Source organism: Pteronotus mesoamericanus, unplaced genomic scaffold, assembly GCF_021234165.1.
Source record: "Pteronotus mesoamericanus isolate MK-2021 breed Mesoamerican mustached bat unplaced genomic scaffold, CSHL_Meso_final scaffold_54, whole genome shotgun sequence".
Classification (NCBI taxonomy): Eukaryota; Metazoa; Chordata; class Mammalia; order Chiroptera; family Mormoopidae; genus Pteronotus; species Pteronotus mesoamericanus.
The window spans coordinates 64,853,743-64,866,097 of NW_026555321.1; positions in this window are offsets into that span (position 1 = coordinate 64,853,743).

Genomic DNA, 12,355 nt, shown 5'->3' on the forward strand with positions numbered 1-12,355 from the left:
ACTTCTTAACATGATCACACCTATTGGAACACAGACATTTTATAGTACCTTTTATCCATAAATACATAATATTATTCAAGCACTTCTCAGAATAAATATTACAAAAAAAATTTATAAATGAAGGCTCCAAGTCAGAATCAAGTACAATTTGAGTTTGAGAATGAAGAGACTTGGGTGCTTAGAAGGATTACTGATGAACAGGTGAAAGTTAAACAGTGGATGCTGAAACACCTTGGGCATGACCCATCCTAGCTTGGAGGGATAGAAGAAGATGTTAGCAAAGACCTAAGTTCAGGATAATAAAGCAGGAGTAGACCTATGAAGAGACAGCTTCCTGGTGCTCCTCTGCCTCCAGTTGTCAGCACTGCCTCTCTGTGGCCAGACTGCAGCGAGCTGGAAACCTGGGGGCTGCTGCCAGGAGTGGGCCACTCTGCACTGGAAAGCAGAGTCTGGAGGGATGAAGACACACCTGAGTGCTCCTAGATCCCAAACCATGGACTGGCATTGTAAACCTACACCCATTGAAAATGCTCTGAATGTCCAGGAATTCAATTTTTTTTATGAGAGTAAGAATCACAATTCCTACTACAAAACCAATTGAAATCATGTATAAGGAACATTTATCATTCAGGCTTCCCATATGGGAAGTAGTCAATAATCAATTACTACTATAAATACAGATAAGTATTGGTAGATGTGTGTGTGTGTGTGTGTGTGTGCATATATATCATTATATTGGGTTCATATTAAGGCAATGAGAAATTGTCGGGAATTCACAGCAGTCTTTGTTTAAGCAGTATTTTACTGATGTGATAAAAATATTATTAGTGAATCTTATCTGGAAAAACAGCAACAAGAACAGGGCAGAGAGTTTGCTTACTGTCTGACCAAACTATTTTGAGATAAATACCATACCAAAGGAAATCACTATAAGAAACATACCGAACATAACCACAATTGTTTCAGCATGACAAGAGTATGAATTTATTTTATGAGTTTTATTTACCAAAATTTACTTTTATGTGGAAAAAACAATAGCTTAAAAGTAATCTATATTTATATTTATGTCAAATATTCAGTTTAGGGAGAGCACTGAAGAGGTGGATAACAAGGAGAGAGTGTATATATCATTTTTCATGTTTCTGCTTGGTTCAAACTTCAGGATCACAATGACAATGTAAAGTGCAATACAGATTAAGTAGCATGCAGGGGAGTGGGTGGTAGTTACCTTAGTATGGAAATGATTTCTGTTGATGAGTGCAGTGTTGAAGAACAAACCCATGTGTTAATGTAGACAATATCTTTTTCATACACAGGTATGGAGGCAGGTTCTTTGTGGAAGTTTGGGACTCTGTCAGACATTATTGCCTATACTTAAAATTTAACACCATTTTCCAAATATAAGGAGAAGAATTATGTGAGATGTATAATGTCAGGAAGGGCAAAGAGCTGGTGTGTTAAAGTAATCTGACATCAGTAGGGTCAATTAAACCAAAATAACCTACTTGAAATGACAGCTCAAGAATTTAACTAAATTAAAAACAGGAGTAATGACTTCATTGCCAAAACTATAAGCTTATCCAAGGAGAAAAGGAGTGAAAAACTGACAAATTCTTGATGAATAAGTTTTAGTCACATGTGTTTTCTTTAATTTGACTTAAATCAAATTAAGGAGCCTTGCCTAGAATGAAAATAAACCTGATGACAGATTAGATGTGTGATTATTTTTCTAAGAAATTATACATATATATATATATATATGTATACATATATTTCTAATACAGGTGAGCTGTATTAGAAAAAGGGAAATGACTTCAATGCCTATTAGATCAATACAGATATAAACTGATGTATGATGTGGATAGGAAGTAGATGGCTTTGATAATCATTAATTATGCCAGTGGAAGTGGCTGGATGTGGAAACAGTAAATGTTGTGACAACATTCTCAAGACAGAAGAACAGAGTAGGGGCCGATAATGAGTTTTGTTTTTAAACATTCTAGATTTGAGGTGACTATAGAACACATCAAGTGGAAAATATTAGCAGATACATATATCTATTTAGAGACTAGAAAAGTAGTACATGGTTGAGGCACAGAATTGTGGGTGAAGTATTAGTGTTCATTTGAAACTAAAAAGATAGATTAAATACTTTAACAGAGTGAGAAAAGTAAAGAACAAGATCGAGGTCCTCATTTGACATTTAGAAAGCTAGAAATAGTCCTCCAAATATTACCTCCCTTTGTTGATGTTATGCTTATTGAGTATGACACTTATCTGTAAAATTCACCTTCCCATAACTTCTCCCAAGTTCCTCCAGCAACAGAAGGCTGCTCTGTCTCTCAAGGCAAAATTACTCCATGGGATTCAGGCAGGACAGACTCAAGCCAATGGCACTGGCCATAGGAATTATATTTCTGAACACCTCTGACCAGACATTTGGTTCAGAAATGAAATGATGAACCAAGCTACATCAAACAGAATTATAAATTTAAAATCATATCCAATTTTTTTCTCCTGGAAAATGTCTTTCTTTTCTATATTTCAGCTGTTGTTATCCTCAGCACAGGCATAGTTATACAATATGGTAGATGTTGCTAAATATGTGTTACAATGAAAACAAAGGGACTAACTATGCTTCAGCTAGTATTGGGATAAATACACAATTTTTATATTCTTCAAATCAGGGCTTACAGATGATACAGAAAGAAAATAACTGTCCCTTCCAACCATACCACTCATTACATTGTAGGTAAATAAATGATATACTCTGACTAAATGACATTTTGAGACTGAATAAAAAACAAGATTTAACTGTCTGTTATCATAAGTCACAAATAGAAATGAGCCAACCACTGAAATTTAAAAATAGTAGAATGAATGTTGAGAACTGTCCCATCTGGTTTCAGGGACTGTAGCCTCACCGACAGGCAAGAGAGCCCCAAAGCTGGAGATAATCAAGGAGGCCTTGGGAAAACAGGCCTCTGAGGAGACAAAACCTGTCCCCCTGGCAGGGGTGCAGCCTCTGCCTCCCTCACATTACCCTGCTTGGCCCTGTAATGATCAGTTATCAAAGATGGGTAAGATCTCTCACAAGGAGGGACAACTTAAGACAGACATAGCAGGTATGGGTATCAAGCAATGACTTGGGGGACAAGGAGAAAGGGTAAAAAGGCCCGCATCCTTCAGCTTGGCTTGGACATGCTGAGGTGTTCATTCTATCTGAAAGAAGTCTCCTTATCTCTTGGCAGTTCTTCCCTGCCTTCCTGGCTCAGGCTTGCAATACTGAAGGCAGGTACTGACCTAAATTGGATCAGGCAGTTCCCAGGGGGAAAATCAGGCCTAGAAGTAAGTTCCTTGAAGCATGTTTTCTTCTTCCCTCAAAAGCTATCATAACTAGCTCATACTGGGAAGGAGATTTACATTATTCATAGTCCCTGATCTGAGGCAGATCTCTTGTGTTCCTTCAATTGTTATCTATGATTTCTATCTGTTTTCTGTAAACATAGCTTTTGACATTGATTGATGAGCTTTGTATCCATACCTTTGTGCATATGGTTCTCAATAAATGCCTTTGGACACGGGGGCTCGGGGCCTTCTCCACTAGAGGGGAGAGCCATGCCCCCTCTCCTGACAAACAGAGAAGTGCCTGCGACAACTTGTGTTTATGTCCCCCATCCATGACAACCCCAGAACAGGCTCTGCAGGATTCAGAGCCCCACGTCCTCCTCAGCTGGCTCCAGACAGTAACCCTCAGATCCAGGAGTGTCCCTTGCAGCACTCTCTGTGACAAACAAATGCTTGTATTAACGGAAAAACAGTAAATGAAGGTAATTATTAAAAACAGCAAAATTTGCCCTGCCTGGTGTGGATCAGTGGATTGAGCACCAACCTATAAACTGAAGGGTACATGATTGAATACACAGTCAAGGCACATGCCCGGGTTTCAGACCAGATCCCCAGTAGGGGGAGTACAAGAGACAACCACATCTTGATGTTGCACACTCTCTCCTTATCCCTCTTTTTACCTCTCTTTAAAAATAAATAAATAATATCTTTAAAAAACAGCAAAATTTATGTACAAATTGTTTTCTAAGCTACTACTTATAATTTGAAAAAATTTGAAAAAGGAGCAAAATAGCTCACAACAGAATAAGGATGAAATACATTATAATATTGCATATTATAAACCTTTATATGGCCATTAAAATCATGTATTTATAAACCCTAAGAATACCCTAAAAGCAGTGTGGAATTTCCTCAAAAAGCTGAAAATGGAACTGCCTTTTGATCCAGTGATTCCCCTGCTGGGACTATACCCTAAGAATCCCAAAACACCAATACAGAAGAACTTATGCACCCCAATGTTCATAGCAGCACAATTTACAATAGCCAAGTGTTGGAAGCAACCTAAATGCCCATCAGTGGATGATTGGATCAAAAAATTATGGTACATATACACAATAGAATACTACACAGCAGAAAGGAAAAAGGAACTACTAAACTTCGCGACAGCATGGATGGAAATGGAGAGCATTATGCTAAGCGAAATAATCCAGGGTGCGAAAGACAAATACCATATGATCTCACCTATAAGCAGAACCTAACCAACAATACAAAGATGCAAGGAATATAAGACCAGCAACACTGAAAGGAAAAGAAATCAACAGAGACAAGAGGGAAGGAGGGAGGAGGGGTGGGGAAAAGGAAGGGAAGGGGAAAGTCAAGGAACATATAGCAAGGACTCATGGACAAAACCAAAGGGGAAGAGCTGAGGGAGGGAAGGGGGAAGGGGGAAGGGAAAGTGGTGCAGGGGAGGCAGAGACAAATGTATTTGAAAAAATAAATTTAAAAAATTAAAAAACATCATGTATCTAAGTAATATTAATATGTTATAGTAATACCACAATTTTGTTAAAATAGAGAAAACAACTATAATTATTCAAATTGAATATACCAAACATATATGTGGGCTTTTAATTTTCTGCATTGTTTTTCCAATTTCCAGATGATTTTACAAAAAGAAAAAATTGTATTCATTCTCTGCATATAGTAAAAGAGTCATAAATTAAAAACTTATAGTATCTCTCCTTCACAACTATGGCTACAAAAAAAGATTCAGAGTACAATATATAAATTAATAAACTAAACAAATATTTAAAAAAAGACCTGATGATTAAATTTTGTTAATATGACTTATATGTGCTTGTACTATAGAGAGTCATTAGATTGAAGCTAGATTTCTCTTGGAGTCAAGAAAATGATTTTTAGGTTAAATGATCTAATTAAAAGAGGGAGTGTGAAGATGGCAGAGGAGTGAACGGAAGTCACACTGACCTCCTCCCAGCACGGATCTGGAATTACAACTAAATTGTGGAGAAATCAACTGGAACAAACATGAACTATACTGAGGAAGGAGCCTTATAACTTTGGACAGACAGAAAAGTCAGCTTTAATACAACCTGACTGGTAAGGAGTTCAAAGGAGACTGGAGAAGATGGGCTTGGCACCAACAGGCTGCAACACCAGAGTGATATTTAAACAGCCAGCTGGATCCCCTTCAGAAGAGTGGGGTCTAAACAGTAAGAGGGTATCTCCAGCCTACAGCACCAGAGCCCAAAAGGTAGACGATAACAGACAGCTATGAAAAGCAGCAGGGTTGCTCTCTGCCAGAGAAGAGTGACTATAAATGCAAAGAACCATTTAAAGGGCCAATGCATAAATTTTATTTGCAGACACTTAGCTTGGGCTCTGACAAAAGTGGGTGCAGAGTGGGCTAGAAGTACCTGATGAGAGACAGGGGAAGGAGGCTTTGGGGAGAGAACTAAAGGATTAACTGCAGGGATCCAGGTGCTGACTCTTACCCCATATGGCAGCAGCCATCCTGCTCAGTCATACCACTCCCCTGAGTGGCATCAGCATGAGAGGATCCAATAGCCCTACCCCTAGGAGGGACTGTTCCCCGGCCTGTGGTGTCTAAGCCAGACTCTCAGTGCAAATTGACAAGATTAACAACTGAAGGAGACAGCCACAGATAGTAGATTCCTGGAAGTCTAGAACAGACTGCTTAAGGTCAGACAGGATCAATATCTCACGTCATCAGGGACAGACCCAGAAAGAAAACATGAGAATCAATATAAAATGTATAAAAGGTATCCAAAGAGCAGCAAGTACAAGAAATCAAGGAGACTACACCACTGAATCTCACAGGTTTCCTACCATAGAACTTCATACCACAAAGTCACAAAGTCAAGAGAGATCAATTTAAGAATCAGAAGCAAAAAAGAAGAGTCTGACTAATAATCGGAAGACAAAAAATCACCCCACCTCAAATCAAAAAGAAAGGAGGAATCCACAGAGAGAGAACGGAATGAAATAGAAGCTGTAAACGATCATATATTGAGTTCAAAACAATGGTTATAAGGAAGCTCAATGAGCTGAATGAGCTCAGAGAGAACTACCAAAACTACAAGGAAACTTCGAGGAACTTACTGCAAAAGTAAGCAAAAGCATGAAAAAAGATATAGAAACTATTAACAAGAGCCAAGAGGAAATGAAGACTACAATATCTGAATTGAAGATAACAGTAGAAGGAATCAAAAGCAGGCTAGAGAAAGCAGAGGAATGAATTAGCAAGCTGAAGGACAAGTTAAAAAAAATACTCCCAGAAAGATCAAGAAAATGAAAAAAGACTCAAAAAGAATAAAGAGGCATTTAGGGAAATACAGGACAACCTGAAATGTAATATCTGTATAATAGGGATGTCAGAAGGAGAAGAAGAGGAAGAGATAGAGAACCTGTTTAAAAAAGTAATGATGGGAAACTACCTTATTTTGAGGGGAAACAAAGTCACACAAGTCCAGGAAGCACACAGGGACCTGTTCAAGAGGAACCTAATGACGCTCACTCCAAGACACATTGTTATTAAAATGGAAAATATCAAGACAAACAAAGATCCTAAAAGCAGTAATGGCAAAACAGGTAGTAACACATAAGGGTTCCCCAGTTCAGCTAGCAGCTAACTTCTCAACAGAAACACTACAAGCCAGAAGGAAATGGCAGGAAATATTCCAAGTAAGGAAAGCAAAGGTCTACAACCAAGACTGCTCTACCCAGAAAGGTTCTCAATTAAAATGCAAGGTGAAATAAGGAGTTTCCCAGACAAAAAAAGGCTAAAAGAACACATCTCCACCAAATCAGCACTGTAAGATATGCTAAAGGGTCTGCTCTAAAAAGAGGAAGGAAAAGAGTGAGAAAAAGAGGAACCCAGGTAAAAAGTGAAAAAATGAATAAGAACAAATCAATAATAATCTTAAATGTAAATGGATTATATGCTCCAATCAAAAGACTTAGGGTTGCTGAATGGATAAGAAAACATGACTCGTACATATGCTACCTTCAAGAGACCCACCTCAGAACAAAGAACATACACAGACTGAGAGTAAAGGGATGTAAAAAATATATATATTCCAAGTAAATGGACAGGCAAAAAAAAAAAAAAAAGCCATGGTAGCAGTATGTATATCAGACAAAATAGATATCAAAAAAAGGCCATAAAGAGAGACTCAGGAGGACACTTCATTGTATGCAAAGGGAGAATCCATCAAGAAGATATAAACATTGTTAACGTATATGCACCAAACATAAGAGCACCCAAATATATAAGGAAAATCTTGGAGGATTTCAAGAAAGCTATAGAGAGCAACAGAGTGATAGTAGGGGATTTTAACATCTCACTGTAAAAAATGGATAGATCGTCCAAACAAAACATCAACCAGGATATTGTGGAACTGAATGATATATTAGAGCAAATGAACTCAACTTACATATATAGAAAAAGCAAAAAACACATCTTTTTCAAATGCACATAGGACATTTTCAAAATAGACTATAAGATAACACAAAACAAGCCTCAACAAATTCAAGAAAACTGAAATCATAACAAGCATTTTCTCCATCGACAAGGGCTTGAAACTGGAAACCAATCTAAAAAAAAAGCTTCAAAACATTCAAAGTCATGGACACTGAATAGCAAGTTATTAAACAATGAATGAGTCAATAATGAGATGAAAGAAGAAATCAAAAGTTTCTGGAAACGAATGAACATGAACACACAGCAGTCCAAAACCGATGGGACACAGCGAAGACAGTCCCTCGAGGGAAGTTCATAGCAATACAGGCCTACCTAAACAAAATAGAAACATTTCAAATAAGCAGCCTAACCCTACATCTTCAAGAACTGGAGAAAAACAACAAACAAAGCCCAGAGTTAGTGGAAGGAAGGAAGTAATCAAGATCAGAGCAGAATTGAATGACATAGGGATTAAAAGAAAAATCCAATAAACCCAGGAACTGATTCTTTGTAAAGATAAATGAAATTGTCAAGCCTTTAAGCAGACTCATCAGGAAAAAAAGGGGGAGGACCAAAGTAAATAATATCAAAAACAAAAGAGGAGAAATTACAACTGATACCACAGAAATACAAAAGACTAAGAAATTACTATAAACAACTACATGCCAAGAAATTTGAGAACCTGGGAGAAGTGGAAAAATTCATAGAAAAATATAACTTTCTAAAACAGAAAGATGAAGAAGCACAAAGCCTGAACAGACTGATAACAACGGGTATAATTGAAGCAATAATCAAAAAAAACTCCTGGCACACAAAGGTCCTAGAACAGACTGTTTCACAGGAGAATTTTACAAAACATTTAAAGAAAAGCTAACCCCTGTCATTCTAATACTATTCCAAAAAATCCAAGAAGAGGGAAGACTTCCAAACTCTTCTTATGAGGAAGCATCATCCTAATCACTAAACCAGATAAAGACACAACAGAGAAATAAAACGATACGCCAATATCGCTGATGAACATATACTAGAATCCTCAACAAAATATTGACAAACCACATCCAGGAACACATTAAAAAGACCATCTACATTATCAAGTGGGATTCATCCCAGGGATTCAAGGATGGTTCAATATCCCCCCAAAAATAAATGTAATACATCTCATAAACAAATGGAAAGCAAAAATCACATAATCACTTCAATAGATGTGGAAAAAGTATTTGATAAGGTACAGCATCCATTTATGATAAAAACACTCAGCAAAGTGAAAATAAAGGGGGCATGCCTCAACATAAAAAAGACCATATATGAAAAACTTACAGCCAATCTCATACGCAATGGGCAAAAACTAAAAGGTTTCCCTCTAAGATCGAGAACTCAACATGGTTGTCCTCTTTTGCCATTTTTATTCAACATAATTTTGGAAGTCCAGCCACAGCAATCAGACACAGAAAAGAAATTTAAAAAAATCTAAATTATAAGGAGGAAGTAAAGCTCTCATTGTTTGCAGATGACATGATAGTGTACATAAAAAACCCCCATGTACTCCACCAAAATACTACTGACCTAATAAGTTCATTTGGCAAAGCAACACGATACAAAGTCAATATTCAGAAATCAAAGGCATTGTTTTTTGTACACCAACAATGAAATATCAGAATCAAAAATCTGGAAAAAAATCCCATTTGCTATAGCACCAAGGAAAATAAAGCACCTAGGAATAAACTGATCCGAGGAAGAAGACCTGTACTCAGAAAACTACACACTACTGAAGAAAGAAATTATAGAAGACACAAATAAATGGAAGCATATACCATGTTCATGGATTGGAAGAAATTAACATCATCAAAATGTCCATACTACCCAAAGCAATTTATAGATTAAATGCAATCCTTATTAAAATATCAATGACATATTTCACAGATATAGAACAAACATTTCACAAATTTATATGGAACCATAAATAACCCTGAATTTTTGCAGCAATTTTGAGAAAGAATAACGAAGTAGGAGGGATCACAATACCTCACATGAAACTATATTACAAGGTCACTGTAATCAAACCAGTCTGGTACTGCCATAAGAGCAGACACATAGATCAATGGAACAGAATAGAGAGCCCAGAAATTAACCCCTGTTTTTATGGTCAATTAATATCTGACAAAGGGGCAGAAGCATAAAATGGAGTAAAAATAGCCTCTTCAACAAATAATGTTGGGAGAGCTGGACAGCTACATGTAAAAAATTGAAATTCGACCACTGACTTACACCATACACAAAAATAAACTCAAGAGAGATAAAAGACTTAAATATAAGTTGCAACACCATAAAAGTCCTACTGGAGAAAATAGGCAGAAGTTTCTCAGATATTGCATACAGCAATAATGTCCCCTATATTTCTCCAAAATGTCCCCTAGAGCATATAAAGGGGACATATAGGGACATATAGGGGTTATATAGGGACATATAAAGGAATGAATAAGCAAATGGGAGTTCATCAAATTAAGAAGCTTCTGCACTTCTAAAGAAAACATCAGCAAAATGAAAAAGGAACCAATAATATATATAATATATATGGAAAATATATTTACCAATGATACCTTGGACAAGGGTTTGATCTCCAAAATATATAAAGAACTCACACAACTCAACTCTAGAAAGACAAACAATAAAATCCAAAAATAAGCAGAGGATATGAACAGACACTTCCCCAAGAAGGACATACACAAGGCCCAGAGACATATGAAAGGTAGCTCAGCACCATTAGCCATATTGCAAATTAAAACCACAATGAAATTGGACTTCACAACAGTCAGAAGGGTCACCATAAACAAATCAATAAACAGCATGTGCTGGTGAGGTTGTGGAGAAAAGGGAACCCTAGTACATTGTTGGTGGGAATGCAGACTGGTGCAACCACTGTGGAAAACAGCTTGGAATTTCCTCAAAAAGCTAAAAATGGAACTGCCTTTATCCAGTGATTCCACTGCTGGGCGTATATCCTGAGAATCCCAAAAGGCCAATTCAAAGAACCTATGCACCCCAATGTTCATAGTAGCACAATTTACAATAGCCAAGTGTTGGAAGCAACATAAGTGACCATCAATAAATGAGTGGGTCAAAAATTTCTTGTATATTTACACAATGGAATGCTACTCAGCAGAAGGAGAAAAAGAGCTCCACCCTTCATGACAACATGGATGGAATTGGAGAGCATTATGCTAAGTGAAATAAGCCAGGGGGTGAAAGATAAATACCATATGATCTCACCTATAAGTGGAACCTAATCAGCAAAACAAGCAAGAAAAATATAACCAGAAACATTGAAAGAAAAAAACAAATGAGGAGTAACCAAAGAGGAGGTGGGTTTGTGTTAATGGGGAAAAGAAAGGAAAGGGTCAAGTCAGGAACATGTATAAAGGACCCATAGACAAAGCCAAAGTGAGTAAGGATTGAGGGGGGAGGTGGGGCTGGGTGAAGCAGGGGAAAGTGGTGATGGGAAAATGGAGACAAATGTATTTGAACAATAAAAAAAATTAAAAAATAACGTAAATAAAAATGTTTAAGGTAGTCGATTAAAAGAGACATAAGATTTGTTGATATTATCTTAACAATCTTATAAGTGAAACCGGTTTGTGTGAAACAAATATATAGTCACAAAAACTATTGTGTTTTTTCCAAGATTCATCCCTGGTTCTAATTTTCATCTTAAATTATTCCAACCTATATTGTTCAATATTGTGGCTGTACAGGGATATACGGTGAGTCAGTTGTGGAAAAAGACTCAAGATTTAAAGGACTTCAGCTCTACACAGTTATTGTAACCATGTTTAAATTCCTAAATGAAAAGTGCTTCACATTTTAAAATACGAAATATTAAAGTGCAAAAAAAACTTCCTAATTTTTGATGTGTTCAGTTTTAGACATTCAAGACTTGTGTAAAGTATCCTTTTTTTTTTTTTTTTTTAACAAGCTACAGTTTGGTACAAACACCACCAAGTCCTAAGGATGGTGTTTTTCTAGGCACTTTAATGTTATTTGCCTTGGGAATCTTAATATGCTCAGAATCCTACGTCATTAACTATCACCCTTCTTCTATGATGTTTCTGTGGGTAATAACCACAAGATATAGTCACTTTATCTGAAGGAAACACCATCTCACTGAATCTTTGTTAAAGACTTATATTCTTGCAACTGGCAAATCAGATCTCTTCAGAATTTTGCTGCATCCTATGCATACTCCACACTCCAAATCTAAAATTCAAGTTCTTGCTACCTTTTATGTAACTTAATCATACAACAGAGGTTCAGGTATGTACAGAGAAATGACTAAGTAGGTCTTTTTTTTTTCCTGTCAATATATACAGTTATGCTATTTTTCTTAAAGGACAAGATGTTTCTTTAATGAATAGAAAACACAAAAGGTGCAACTCTTACTGTTGATATACAATTTCCAATAAGTCCAGAAAAATAACTGAATATGTGATAACGTATTTGCACAGAGTA